General features: G+C 42.9%; 1 protein-coding gene across 1 annotated transcript in view; it reads left to right on the forward strand.

Annotated features, from left to right (window-relative positions):
- The window catches only part of poc1b (POC1 centriolar protein B), a gene marked incomplete at its 3' end in the record, with an annotated part of 379,874 nt that overhangs the window by 49,341 nt on the left and 317,173 nt on the right, over window positions 1–13,360 (forward strand). The window lies entirely within an intron of this gene.

Consider the following 13,360-nt stretch of genomic DNA (forward strand, 5'->3'; position numbering starts at 1 on the left):
GACAGTTGCTCAGGCGGTTTTATTGCAATGTGAATATACATGGGTAACACTTTATTTTACATTACCCTTGATTACTTTGTACCTGCCACATTTAGTACAATGTAATGTTCTATGTAACCATAACACATGGTTACAGAGCAGATTACACTGTACTAAATGTGGCAGGTACAATGTATCAGTGGTAGTGTAAAATAAAGTGTTACCTATAAATGTACTGTTATAGTGATTCATGTCAACATTACTGTAGTGTTCTGGTACTGGTTCAGACCTGATGTAGGGTTTGTACTTGTGAGAGGAGGGACGATGTTCTGTGTGTTTAAGGACAGCCGCCATTTTGTGTCAGATATGATACTGCTAATGTGTTTGCATTAGACTTGTTGGCTCGATTGTGACACTTCACAAATAAATCATCATTTAAAACTATTTTGTTCTAGTAGCTTAGCTGTTTGTGGGGAACAAGTCTTTGTTGGTGTAGCCTGTAGTGTTGTGTGAAAATGTCCAGTTTTGACACAGTTGGCATCTATTTGTTTGCTTTTTTTCTGGTTCTCTGTTGTGAGATTGCATGTGATGAACAGGAGTACATATTCTCTGAAGCGCAGTGCTCTGGGTGGTCATTGTGTGTATTGCAGGTCATTTGCTCAGCCTGTTTTATTGTGTGACGTGAGGATAAATGCTATGAGAGCGTGTGTGATATAAATGTAATGTTCTGACTAGGGTTATGTTTCACACGTGTTTGTCCTTGTTTGAAGAACACGTCTGTGCTGAGCTGTGTTTGCATTAGACGTGTTTCAGTTCATGATTTAAACATCTTTAATGTTGTGGACAGTTTTATCAAGTCATGTGAATGTTCATGCAGTGATGATGACAGTCCTGTTGAAGACTTGGTTTAGTTCTGTGTTTTGTGGATCATTTTAATATGGCAGGTCTTCTATTTACAATAAAGTCTGACCCTGGTGGGTCTTATTGTTTGTGTAGGCCATGCAGAGTTCTGGTTCTTGTTTAGTCCTGTAGTGTCACGTTTTTACTGTACAGTTTTGTGCAACAGTTAAGTTGATCTGTTTGTGTATGTTTTAAAGTAACAATAGGTTTTAGTTGCTCATATAATCTGGAATGTTTCCACTGTGTGGCTTTAAAGTGATGGTCTGTCCATCTTTGCTGTCGCTGTTACGACACAACTGAACACTCAGTCGTTCACCAGGATAGGGAGGAGCAGCTGCTCAGAGAACAGGATTCAGGAGGATTACTGAGAGCTGCGTGAATGAAGCCAGACGACTCTGGGGTGTTTTTGATAAGGAAATAGCATAACAACATGGCTAAAAGCTCCAAAAAGTCAATTTTGCATGATATAGGACCTTTAAGTTGATCTGTTTGTGTATGTTTTAAAGTGACAATAGTTTTTAGTTGCTTGTATAATCTGAAATGTTTCCACTGTGTGGCTTTAAAGTGATGGTCTGTCCATCTTTGCCTGTTTACCTTATCTGCATTTAATTATAATCTGTCTATGACCACTTTTAGACACAGTTAGCCTCAGTATAGTATTTTGCTCTGGTTCTCTGTGTGAGATTGTGTGTGATGAACAGGAGTAGTTCAAAGGCTTTGTATTTTAAAAAGGCATTATGTTTACTCTTGTTGTTTCTGTGGTGCTGTGACCATGTTGTGACTCACAGGACAGTGGTTCTGTTATATTGATTCATGTGAACTTTCCTGTAGTGTTCTGGTTCACAGGTACTGGTTCAGACATGATGTAGTGTTCTGGTACTTGTGAGAGCGTGTCATGTAAGAGGGTGTAATGTTTGGTTCTCTTTCTGTTTGTTAATGTCCTTGTGTCTTACTTAAAAGTGCATTGTTCATATTTTAGATTTAATCTAAATGAGTTCTGTTGTTGGGAGGACTCTGTTTACATGGTTTGTTTGTAGTTTGTTGAGTTCTGGTCCAAGCTTAGTGCGGATGTTGTTTCAGTGTAAGGTTTGTTAATGTCCTTGTGTCTTAAAGCTGCATTATGTAACTTTTATGTGGAAAAATAGTTTATATTTGTGGGTATTTGACCTTGTAGTAACCCAGTGGGTGTATGAGTGGTCAGCATGGTGCCTTTACTTTCCATCACAGTGGTCTCTATGACGCTCCAGGATCAATTGTTTTAAAAGGTTTTCACTGCTGACTGAGCCTCATCAGAAAACGAAAGTTACGTATGTAACTACGGTTCTATGAATCCCGGATGACCGCCAGAGCTTCTGTCAGTGCTTACAGCACCGCCTCTGGCGGTCAGGAGGGAACCTACTTAACAATTGATCCAGGAGTGTTTTAAAGACCACTGTGGTGGAAAGTAAAGGTGCCATGTTGACCACTCATATACAGCCGCTGGGTCACTACAAGGTCAAATACACACATTTGATCTGTTTTTACTCTGACACCTCACAAGTAAACCATCATTTAAAACTGTTGTGAAGAAGTCTTTGTGCTTGGTTTTGCCTCTTCGCATTGGATGAAATGTCCAGTTTTGAACAGTTAGCACCTATTTGTTTGCTTTTTCTGGTTCTCTGTTGTGAGATTGCTTGTGATGAACAGGAGTACATATTCTCTGAAGTGCAGTGCTCTGGGTGGCCATTGTGTGTATTGCAGGTCATTCTGTTTTATTGTGTGATGTTTGGATTGATGCTGTGAGAGCGTGTGTTAAGAACAGGAGTGTTGGCATGACTGAAGGTTCAGCCTCAGTATGGTGCTCGTTCAGACCTGATGTAGTGTTTATCGTTGTGACAGCACATCTGTGTGATAGAGAGCGGCCATTTTGTCTCAGATGTTTTGGTTCATGATTTCTCATCTTTCATGTTGTGGAACAGTTTCATTGTGTCGCGTATTCATGTTTGTTTTGGTGCAGACTTGGTTTGGTTCTGTGTCTTGTTGATTTGATTAATTGTTTTCATTTTAAGCTAATTTTAACTTGATAGATGCCTCTAAGATTTAATCTTAATGATTTCTGTTCCTGGTGGAACTGTCTACATGTTTTGTATAGTTTGCATTCTGGTCCAAGCTTGGTGCAGATGTTTCAGTTTAAGGTTTGTTTCTCATTCTGTTTGTTAATGTCCTTGTGTCTTACAAGCTGCGTAATGCAACTTTTATGTGGAGAAAAGAGTTGATATTTGTGGGTATTTGACCTTGTATTTGACAGTGGCTCTGTTTTCTTGATTCATGTGATCTTTACTGTCGTGTTCTGACCTGGCTCATGGTCCAGTCTCAGTGTGGTACTGGTTCAGACCTAATGTTCCTCCTCGTGAGGGGTGTCTGTGTGATGGAGAGCCGCCATTTTGATTCTGGGACTGTGTTTGCATTAGACCTGCTGGTTCATCTTTTTTCATTCGTCATGTTGTAAATATGTTTTGGAACAGTTTTATAGTGTCACTTAACACCTAATGTTTCTTAAACAAAATAGCATGTTTTTTTAAAAACTGATTTTATGGAGATTAAGTTGGCTTTTCTATCCTTTTCAAATCACTATCTTATTGAAGTTGAATTGTTTTGTTAGTGAGGAACACTCTTATTTCTTGTTTGCATTAGGTGAAATGGTCCAGTTATTAACAGTTAGATCCTCTGTGGTGATGTGTTTTTTTGTGTTTCTCTGCTGAGAGAGCGTGTGTGATGAGGCTGTTTTATTGTGTGAGGGGAAGATAATGTAATGTAATTGTGTAATGTTCTGACTAAGGTTATGGTTCAGACCTGCTTTGAGGGGGAGGATGCTGCTCCTCTGTTTGTCTCTCAGATGTTATAGCAGCGACCTGTTGGTTCATGACTTGTCGTCTTTCATGATGTGGAACATTCAGATTTATTGCACATGTTCTCTATGAAGATTTCTGCTTTAGTTCTGATGTTCTAGGTTAAGATTGAGTTGGTGTTTTGTGTTTTAAGTTGCATCGTGTATTTCTGATTAGTCCGCTTTTTGCAATTGCTTATCTGATCTGTTTGTGAATGTTTGAAATTGGCAATAGTTTTCAGTTGCTCATATAATCTGGAATGTTCCCACTGTGTGGCTTTAAAGTGATGGTCTGTACATTTCAGGCTAGTTTCTCGTTCTGTTAATGTCCTTGTGTTTTACTTAAAGCTTCATTGTGTAACTTTTAGGAGTGTTTTAAAGACCACTGTGATGGAAAGTAAAGGTGCCATGTTGACCACTCATATACAACCGCTGGGTCACCACAAGGTCAAATACACACATTTGATCTGTTTTTACTGTGACACCTCACAAGTAAATCATCATTTAAAACTGTTGTGAAGAAGTCTTTGTTCTTGGTTTTGCCTGTTTGCATTGGGTGAAATTTGGAGCACAGTTAGCCTCTGTGTGGTGGTGTTTTTTGCTGACTCTCTGCTGTGGTAGCGTGTGTGATGTACAGGTGTTTATATAATAATATCTGAAGTGCAGTGCTGTGGGCAGCCATTTCGTCTTTGTAAAAGGTTCATACTGTCTTGTTAGGTTAAGTCTATTCCAGTTTTGTTTTTTTAGTAATACAGAAGGTTTAGTTTACCTGCTTCACTAGTTTCAATCACTTCCTGTGATCTTCCTCTGGAAGGAGGGAGATGAAGAAGATCACAGGAAGCGATCGAAACTAGTGAAGGAGGTAAACTAAACCTTCTGTGTTACTAAAGGAACAAAACTGTAATAGGCAGCCATTTTGTGTCTGCAGGACAGTTGCTCAGGCGGTTTTATTGCAATGTGAATATACATGGGTAACACTTTATTTTACATTACCCTTGATTACTTTGTACCTGCCACATTTAGTACAATGTAATGTTCTATGTAACCATAACACATGGTTACAGAGCAGATTACACTGTACTAAATGTGGCAGGTACAATGTATCAGTGGTAGTGTAAAATAAAGTGTTACCTATAAATGTACTGTTATAGTGATTCATGTCAACATTACTGTAGTGTTCTGGTACTGGTTCAGACCTGATGTAGGGTTTGTACTTGTGAGAGGAGGGACGATGTTCTGTGTGTTTAAGGACAGCCGCCATTTTGTGTCAGATATGATACTGCTAATGTGTTTGCATTAGACTTGTTGGCTCGATTGTGACACTTAACAAATAAATCATCATTTAAAACTATTTTGTTCTAGTAGCTTAACTGTTTGTGGGGAACAAGTCTTTGTTGGTGTAGCCTGTAGTGTTGTGTGAAAATGTCCAGTTTTGACACAGTTGGCATCTATTTGTTTGCTTTTTTTCTGGTTCTCTGTTGTGAGATTGCATGTGATGAACAGGAGTACATATTCTCTGAAGCGCAGTGCTCTCGGTGGTCATTGTGTGTATTGCAGGTCATTCTGTTTTATTGTGTGAAGTGAGGATAAATGCTGTGACAGCGTGTGTGATGATATAAATGTAATGTTCTGACTAAGGTTAGGTTTCACACGTGTTCATGTTTGAACACGTCTGTGCTGAGCTGTGTTTGCATTAGATGTTTTAGTTCATGATTTAAACATCTTAAATGTTGTGCAGCTGCTGTTTTACCAAGTCATGTGACTATTCATGCAGTGATGATGACAGTCTTGTTGAAGACTTGGTTTAGTTCTGTGTTTTGGGGATCATTTTAATATGGCAGGTCTTCTATTCACAATAATGTCTGACCCTGGTGGGTCTTATTGTTTGTGTAGGCCTTGCAGAGTTCTAGTTCTTGTTTAGTCCTGTAGTGTCACGTTTTTACTGTACAGTTTTGTGCAACAGTTAAGTTGATCTGTTTGTGTATGTTTTGGTTCTCTGTGTGAGATTGTGTGTGATGAACAGGAGTAGTTCTAAGGCTTTGTATTTTAAAAAGGCATTATGTTTACTCTTGTTGTTTCTGTGGTGCTGTGGCCATGTTGTGACTCACAGGACAGTGGTTTTGTTGTATTGATTCATGTGAACTTTCCTGTAGTGTTCTGGTACTTGTGAAAGCGTGTAAGAGGATATAATGTTTGGTTCTCTTTGTTTGTTTATGTCCTTGTGTCTTAAAAGTGCATTGTTCATATTTTAGATTTAATCTAAATGAGTTCTGTTCTTGGGAGGACTCTGTTTACATGGTTTGTTTGTAGTTTGTTGAGTTCTGGTCCAAGCTTAGTGCGGATGTTGTTTCAGTGTAAGGTTTGTTAATGTCCTTGTGTCTTAAAGCTGCATTATGTAACTTTTATGTGGAAAAATAGTTTATATTTGTGGGTATTTGACCTTGTAGTAACCCAGTGGGTGTATGAGTGGTCAGCATGGTGCCTTTACTTTCCATCACAGTGGTCTCTAGGACGCTCTAGGATCAATTGTTTAAAAGGTTTTCACTGCTGACTGAGCCTCATCAGAAAACGAAAGTTACGTATGTAACTACGGTTCTATGAATCCCGGATGACCGCCAGAGCTTCTCTGTCAGTGCTTACAGCACCGCCTCTGGCGGTCAGGAGGGAACCTACTTAACAATTGATCCAGGAGTGTTTTAAAGACCACTGTGGTGGAAAGTAAAGGTGCCATGTTGACCACTCATATACAGCCGCTGGGTCACTACAAGGTCAAATACACACATTTGATCTGTTTTTACTCTGACACCTCACAAGTAAACCATCATTTAAAACTGTTGTGAAGAAGTCTTTGTGCTTGGTTTTGCCTCTTCGCATTGGATGAAATGTCCAGTTTTGAACAGTTAGCACCTATTTGTTTGCTTTTTTCTGGTTCTCTGTTGTGAGATTGCTTGTGATGAACAGGAGTACATATTCTCTGAAGTGCAGTGCTCTGGGTGGCCATTGTGTGTATTGCAGGTCATTCTGTTTTATTGTGTGATGTTTGGATTGATGCTGTGAGAGCGTGTGTTAAGAACAGGAGTGTTGGCATGGCTGAAGGTTCAGCCTCAGTATGGTGCTCGTTCAGACCTGATGTAGTGTTTATCGTTGTGACAGCACATCTGTGTGATAGAGAGCGGCCATTTTGTCTCAGATGTTTTGGTTCATGATTTCTCATCTTTCATGTTGTGGAACAGTTTCATTGTGTCGTGTATTCATGTTTGTTTTGGTGCAGACTTGGTTTGGTTCTGTGTCTTGTTGATTTGATTTATTTGTTTTCATTTCAAGCTAACTTGATAGATTCCTCTAAGATTTAATCTAAATGAGTTCTGTTCCTGGTGGAACTGTCTACATGTTTTGTATAGAGTTTGCATTCTGGTCCAAGCTTGGTGCGGATGTTTCAGTTTAAGGTTTGTTTCTCGTTCTGTTTGTTAATGTCCTTGTGTCTCACTTAAACTGCATTATGCAACTTTTATGTGGAGAAAATAGTTGATATTTGTGGGTATTTGACCTTGTGTTTGACAGCGGCTGTTTTCTTGATTCATGTGAACTTTACTGTAGTGTTCTGGTCTGGCTTAGGGTTCAGCCTCAGAGTGGTACTGTTTCAGACCTGATGCAGGGTTTGTATTTGTGACATGTCTGTGGTAGGAGGAGGAGCTGCCCTGTGTTTAAAGGCCCTATGTGACTTTGTTGATTGCAAACACAGAAAAGGAAATCACTAAATTTAAATGTTGTTTGTGGGCCAAACTCATTCCTAACTTTCGGAACATATTTGTAGCATCCAAAATTGTCAGTTTAAAGGCAATATATTAGACCTGTTGGTTCTTTCTTGTTGTGGAGCAGCGTCATGTTTTAATGTAGTGATGATTACACTGTTGGTGCAGACTTGGTGTGGCTCTGTGTCTTGTGTACGTCTTTTTTGTTTATTGCCTTATACCTGATGGGTCCCACTAATGATGAATTCTACAGTTCAGATAAATTCTACAGTTTAGATCATTTGACTGTTTTGAGTTAATAGTTTTTAGTTGCTTATGTTATGTGGAATGTTTTGATGAAACGGGCCGTAAATGACTGTCTTCTTGGTACAACTGAGATAGTGGCTTAGTACTGCTTGGGATAAGGTCTTTCTTTTGTTACTCTTTGGTGAAAATTTGGGAAGTGGAGCGTTTTCTGTTGTCAGATTTGGAAATGTATTGTCTGTGTCTGGCAGGTTGACTAAATCTCACTTTAGGCTATATTTGGTGTTAAACTAGATACATCTAGGATCATGTGGTTTTGGTTTTGCTGGTTCTGGCTTGGTCCATGTCTGGTCCTGTCTGTGAGGACACTGAGGACAGAAGTTGTTTCACATTAAACCTGAATTAAATCTTTAGCTGTTGACAGTGTGGACTGAGTCATACCAGTCCATGCTGTGGTCGTCTCTGCCTCAGTCCATTGATGCCAGAATGAGGTCAGTACCTTCTACAGCACCATCACAAGACTGAGGCTAGGATGATATGAAGTGTTGTTTCTCTATGCGTCTGACTTTAGTTTAAGACATGGCTACTTCGGTTTGATTGTTTGACCATTGTGTTGTTTACTCATTCCACTTTTGTATTTCAGATGCCGCGCGGCAAGGGGTCCAGGCGATCCCTTGCGGCCAAGAGGAGGAGGGAGAAGCAGCTCGCGGGGCAGTGCGCTGTTCCTGAGGAGGAGCTCGCGGGGCAGTCTTCTGTTCCCGTCGAGCTGCTCCCGGGGCAGTGCGCTGTACCTGACGAGCTGCTTGCGGGGCAGTCCGCTCTTCCCATGGAGGAGCTCGCGGGGCAGTCTCCTGTTCCCGTCGAGCTGCTCCTGGGGGAGTCGTCTGGTCCCGTCGAGCTGCTCCCGGGGCAGTCGGCTGTTCACGAGGAGGAGCTCGCGGGGCAGTCCGCTGTTCCCGTCGAGCTGCTCCCGGGGCAGTCAGCTGTTCCTGAGGAGGAGCTCGATCCCTCTCCTCTTTGGCCCCCCGTCGAGGAACGTAAGTGGATTTCAGAATACTTCCACCTCCTTTTTAATTCTTTTTGATATTACAATGATTTCTCTTGTCTTTGAAGCCCGTGGACCCGGCTACCGACACCGTCCCCAGGTTTGGCCCACTGGAGTGTCCGGGAAGCAGCACCGGCTGGTGCTCCCGCAGGAGTCTCCCGACAAGAAGGCAAGTTCACGAGTTTGAGAAGGAAATAAATGTGTGACTTTTGATGTGCTGACAATCACTAAATACAGATTGTTTCTTTTTTGGTCTTAGTTCATTCTGCTTGTCGGGAACTCCCATCTGCGAGCCATCGTGGACCAGCACGTGCCGATGCAGGAGGGGCACTATTCCTTCGGCTTCAGCGCGACGCCTGGTGGTGGACCCTCGCACATCCACAGGGAGCTGGCTGGGACCACCCTGCCCCGAGGTGGGTACAGTTGTACTAGCAACATTTTAGACTTTTTAAAAAAAAAAAAAAAAAAAATTTTTTTTTTTTTTTTTTTTTTTTTACATTTTTGTTCAGCATGTTTGACCTCTGACCCTTCTCTTGTTGTCAGAGCCAGCTCTTGTGGTTCTCATGGCACCCTGCAACGGACTGTCGACGTGCCGGACGTTGGACCAGGCTGCGAGGGAGTTCGGCCAGCTCCTGGCCTACGTCTGTGGACGCTGGCCCAAGGTGTGTACTTCACTTCTATGAGGTCTGAAAGTACTTCATTATTGTATTTAACATGTCTTAATTGTAATTTTGTGTTTGTAGGTGTGTGTCGTGGATTTTCCACCTCGGCTTAGCGCTGGGGTGGAGATTCAGACCCTCCTTCGGCAGGCGTACCACCGCATCGCTGTCAGCATGGGTATGTATAAAAAATGCAACTGTCATCACTATTTTCCTTAGAGTGGCGCATACTTTAACATGTTCTTTTTGTTGCTAACATCTGTTTTAGGGATCCGCTACTTCCGTGTAGCACACAAGTTTCCCCGGAGCGAAGGGCATCTGTGGGCCAGGGATGGTGTAAGTACAGTCTCTCTCTTTAAAGTTGACCATTTTAATGACTGTTGTTTTATTTAACGTGGGTGAATGATGTGTTTCAGACTCACCTGAGCGACGACTTTGGCATGCCCATCCTCGTCCAGCTGCTGTGGCAGGCGTGCTACATGCAGCTGGAGCTGGATGACGCTGCCGCTGTTGCGCCGGTGTCTCCTCCCCCGCCCCGACCGGTCACCAGGAGGGTTTCCCCAAGAGTGGAGGTGCCCGAGCCGCCGCCCGTGCCACCTCCACCCCCTCCTGAGTGGACCGAGGTTCGACGGGGCAGCAAGGTGAGAAACTGTTCCTGTTTTGTTAAAGCATTGTTAACTGAAGTTGCATTTTACTGACTGCTTTGTGTTTATCTCTGTCACTCAGCCTGGGGTCTCCCCCGTGAGCCCCAAGGGACTGCTGCAGGCGCAGGAGGTTAGTGTTCTACTCTATAAAGCTATGGTTAGATTGTGAGTGCTGTGACTAAACTGTCTGTTTCCTTTGTTTTGAGGTGGAGACCGTGTTCTCCTTTCCCCTGTCGCCTTGCCTGTTCAGCCCTGCCATGCTGGTGGAGATGGAGCGCTTCTCTCCATCTCACGGCGGCTGTGGCCAGGGCATCGGCTCCTTTCCTTCGGGAAAGAAGGTAAGTATCAGATCTTGTGTGAAATGTTGTTGTTTAATAATGATTTCTGAGCTGGTGAAATAACACGTCTTTTTTTTTTTAGACGTCTCGGGCGAGGCGTCGCAAGCGTGCTGCCCCAAAGAGACACCGGCCCACGCGGCAGGTAGGTGTTTTTAAGGCTGTGCTCTTTATACATTCTAAAGAAATTAATGCATATTTGTTATTTTGTTTATTGTAGGCGCGGGCAGCACAAGAGGTTGTGGCGGTGAGACCCGGCTCATCTGCCAGCTCCGTGTCTACTATGGAGGAGGACCAGGTCAGTGTCGTTTAAAGTGGCTGAATAAGTTTATACATTGTAACTTCTTTGATTATTAACAAATGTTGTCCTCTAGGTGGCGGCAGCTGTCGTGGAGGTGACACCAGGAACGTCACCTACCAGCGTGGTCATCCTGGACGGTTTCCTGGAGGAGGAGGTGTGTGTACTTTTTATTAATTGACGTTCTATGATCTGTCATGAAGTAGTATCTAACACGTTATTCTTTTTGCAGCTGGAGTTCGTGGATGTGGGGGTGATTCCAGGAGCATCACTCACCAGTTCCCCCGACGCCCCAGTGGTCTTCGTGGACCAGGTGAGATGATGATTTTTATGTATCATTTTTAAAAGCAGCTACACTGAACAGAGTGAGATCCGCTTTAGTTTGAGAGATGTCTAATGGTTATGTGTTTTCTTTGTGACTTGTAGATGAAGAGGACCAGCCCCCTTTCAGCCAGTCAGCCTTCTCCACGCCGTAGCATTCCACCAGCTGTCCACGGGGAGAGCGCTTCTGATGCCAGGGACCAAGATAAGTCTTGCATTTGTTGTGCACAGTCTGACATAGATGTTAGTGATAGTGAAAGCCTTATCACGTTTGGTAGTAGCGATGTAGAGATGGAGGTTGATAGTCCTGTAGCTTGTGCTGATATAGTTATGGAGGATAGCGTTCCTGTTGGTATTCCGAGTTGCGTTAGGGGTAGTTTTCATCAGGCTGATGACAGGTTCCCGTATGGAGGGGCTCAGTGTGCAGCCATAGCTCTGGTGGCATTAGCTAGGCACACTGTGTCCAGTGTGTTTACATGGCAGCAAAAGGATTTAGACAAGACTTTAGTGATTGGTGATGCTGTTTACACAGAGCTTAGGGATAACGACCTGACTCATGGGCACGAGCTCTTACTAGCTTCTGACTTGCCCAAAGAGTCAGTTATTGATGGTCAACCGTTTGAGTTTGAGTTCAGTCAGCCGGTCGCTGGGGCTGCAAATGTACTAGAGAGTGAGCTTATTGTTTCCGGTACCTGTGTGACCTTAGATGGTGGTTTAAGAGAGATGTTGGCACACTATGATGCATGTCTACTGACGATGTGTGGCAGCACTTGTGCAGTCATTAAAGACAGCGGTAGGTACGCGGTGGTGGACTCACACAGTCGTAGTGCGACTGGGATGGTTGACCCTGATGGTAAAAGCGTTTTACTGTACTTTAGCAGCCTGGATGATTTATATGCTCATTTTTGCGCGTTAGCTGAGTGTTATGAAGTTGAATATAAGTTGTTTGAGATTACAGGTGTTGTTGTTGTGGTTGTTGGTTTGAAGTGTGAAGCGTCTGAGGTCATTTTGCCTCAGACGCCTGACACTTCTGACCAAAGGCCAAAGCGTAAAAGGTCAGTTAAAGCTAAGTCGTCTGTTCCCAAACGCACACTCACAAGTAAGAGGGTGAAACGTGAACGTGATGATTTGGATGTTGTGTGTGCTGATATAGTTATGGAGGATAGTGTTCCAGTTGATAGTCCTGTTGTAGCGTGTTCTGATATAGTTATGGAGGATAGCGTTCCCGTTGATATTCCGAGTTGTGTTAGGGGTAGTTTTCATCAGGCTGATAGCAGGTTCCCGTATGGAGGGGTGCAGTGTGCAGCCATAGCTCTGGTGGCATTAGCTAGGCACACTGTGTCCAGTGTGTTTACATGGCAGCAAAAGGATTTAGACAGGACTTTAGAGATTGGTGATGCTATTTACACAGAGCTTAGGGGTAACGACCTGACTAATGGGAAAGATAACTTACTACCTTCTGACTTGCCCAAAGAGTCAGTTATTGATGGTCAACCGTTTGAGTTTGAGTTCAGTCGGCCGGTCGCTGGGGCTGCAAATGTAGTGGAGCATGAGTTTATTGTTTCTGGTTCTTTGGTCACCTTAGATGGTGGTTTAGGAGAGATGTTGGCACACTATGATGCATGTCTACTGACGATGTGTGGCAACACTTGTGCAGTCATTAAAGACAGCGGTAGATACGCAGTGGTGGACTCACACAGTCGTAGTGCGACTGGGATGGTTGACCCTGATGGTAAGAGTGTTGTTGTTTACTTTAGCAGCCTGGATGAAGTGTATGCTCATTTTTGCGCGTTAGCTGAGTGTTATGGACTTGAATATAAGTTGTTTGAGATTATAGGCGTTGTTGTCGTGGTGGTTAGTCTGAAGTGTGAAGCGTCTGAGGTCATTTTCCCTCCGAAGCTTGACACTTCTGACCAAAAGCCGAAGCGTAAAAGCTCAGTTAAAGCAAAGTCGTCTGTTCCCAAACACACACACACACCTAAAAAGACAAAACATGATCGTGAATGTGATGTTGATTGGGATGTTGTTTGTACCGGTGCCACAGATGATGCTCTTGATTTTATTCCTCTTCAGGAGAATGTTTGTAGGGCACTGTGTCAGAACCTTAACATTGACTATGAGAGACTCGCTGTAGCAGAACCAAAAACAATAGATCCTTTGAGATCGTTAAAGTTAGATGTGCCGTGTACAAATGATAAAATCGTTGCCGACGGTAACTGTTTCTTTCGCTCGATCTCGCAGGCTGTTAGTGGCACACAGAAATATCATAGGAAACTTAGACTTGCGGTCGTTAAACATCTTAAAAGTAATGCATCAAA

Source organism: Gobius niger (genome assembly GCF_951799975.1).
Source record: "Gobius niger genome assembly, chromosome: 7".
Classification (NCBI taxonomy): Eukaryota; Metazoa; Chordata; class Actinopteri; order Gobiiformes; family Gobiidae; genus Gobius; species Gobius niger.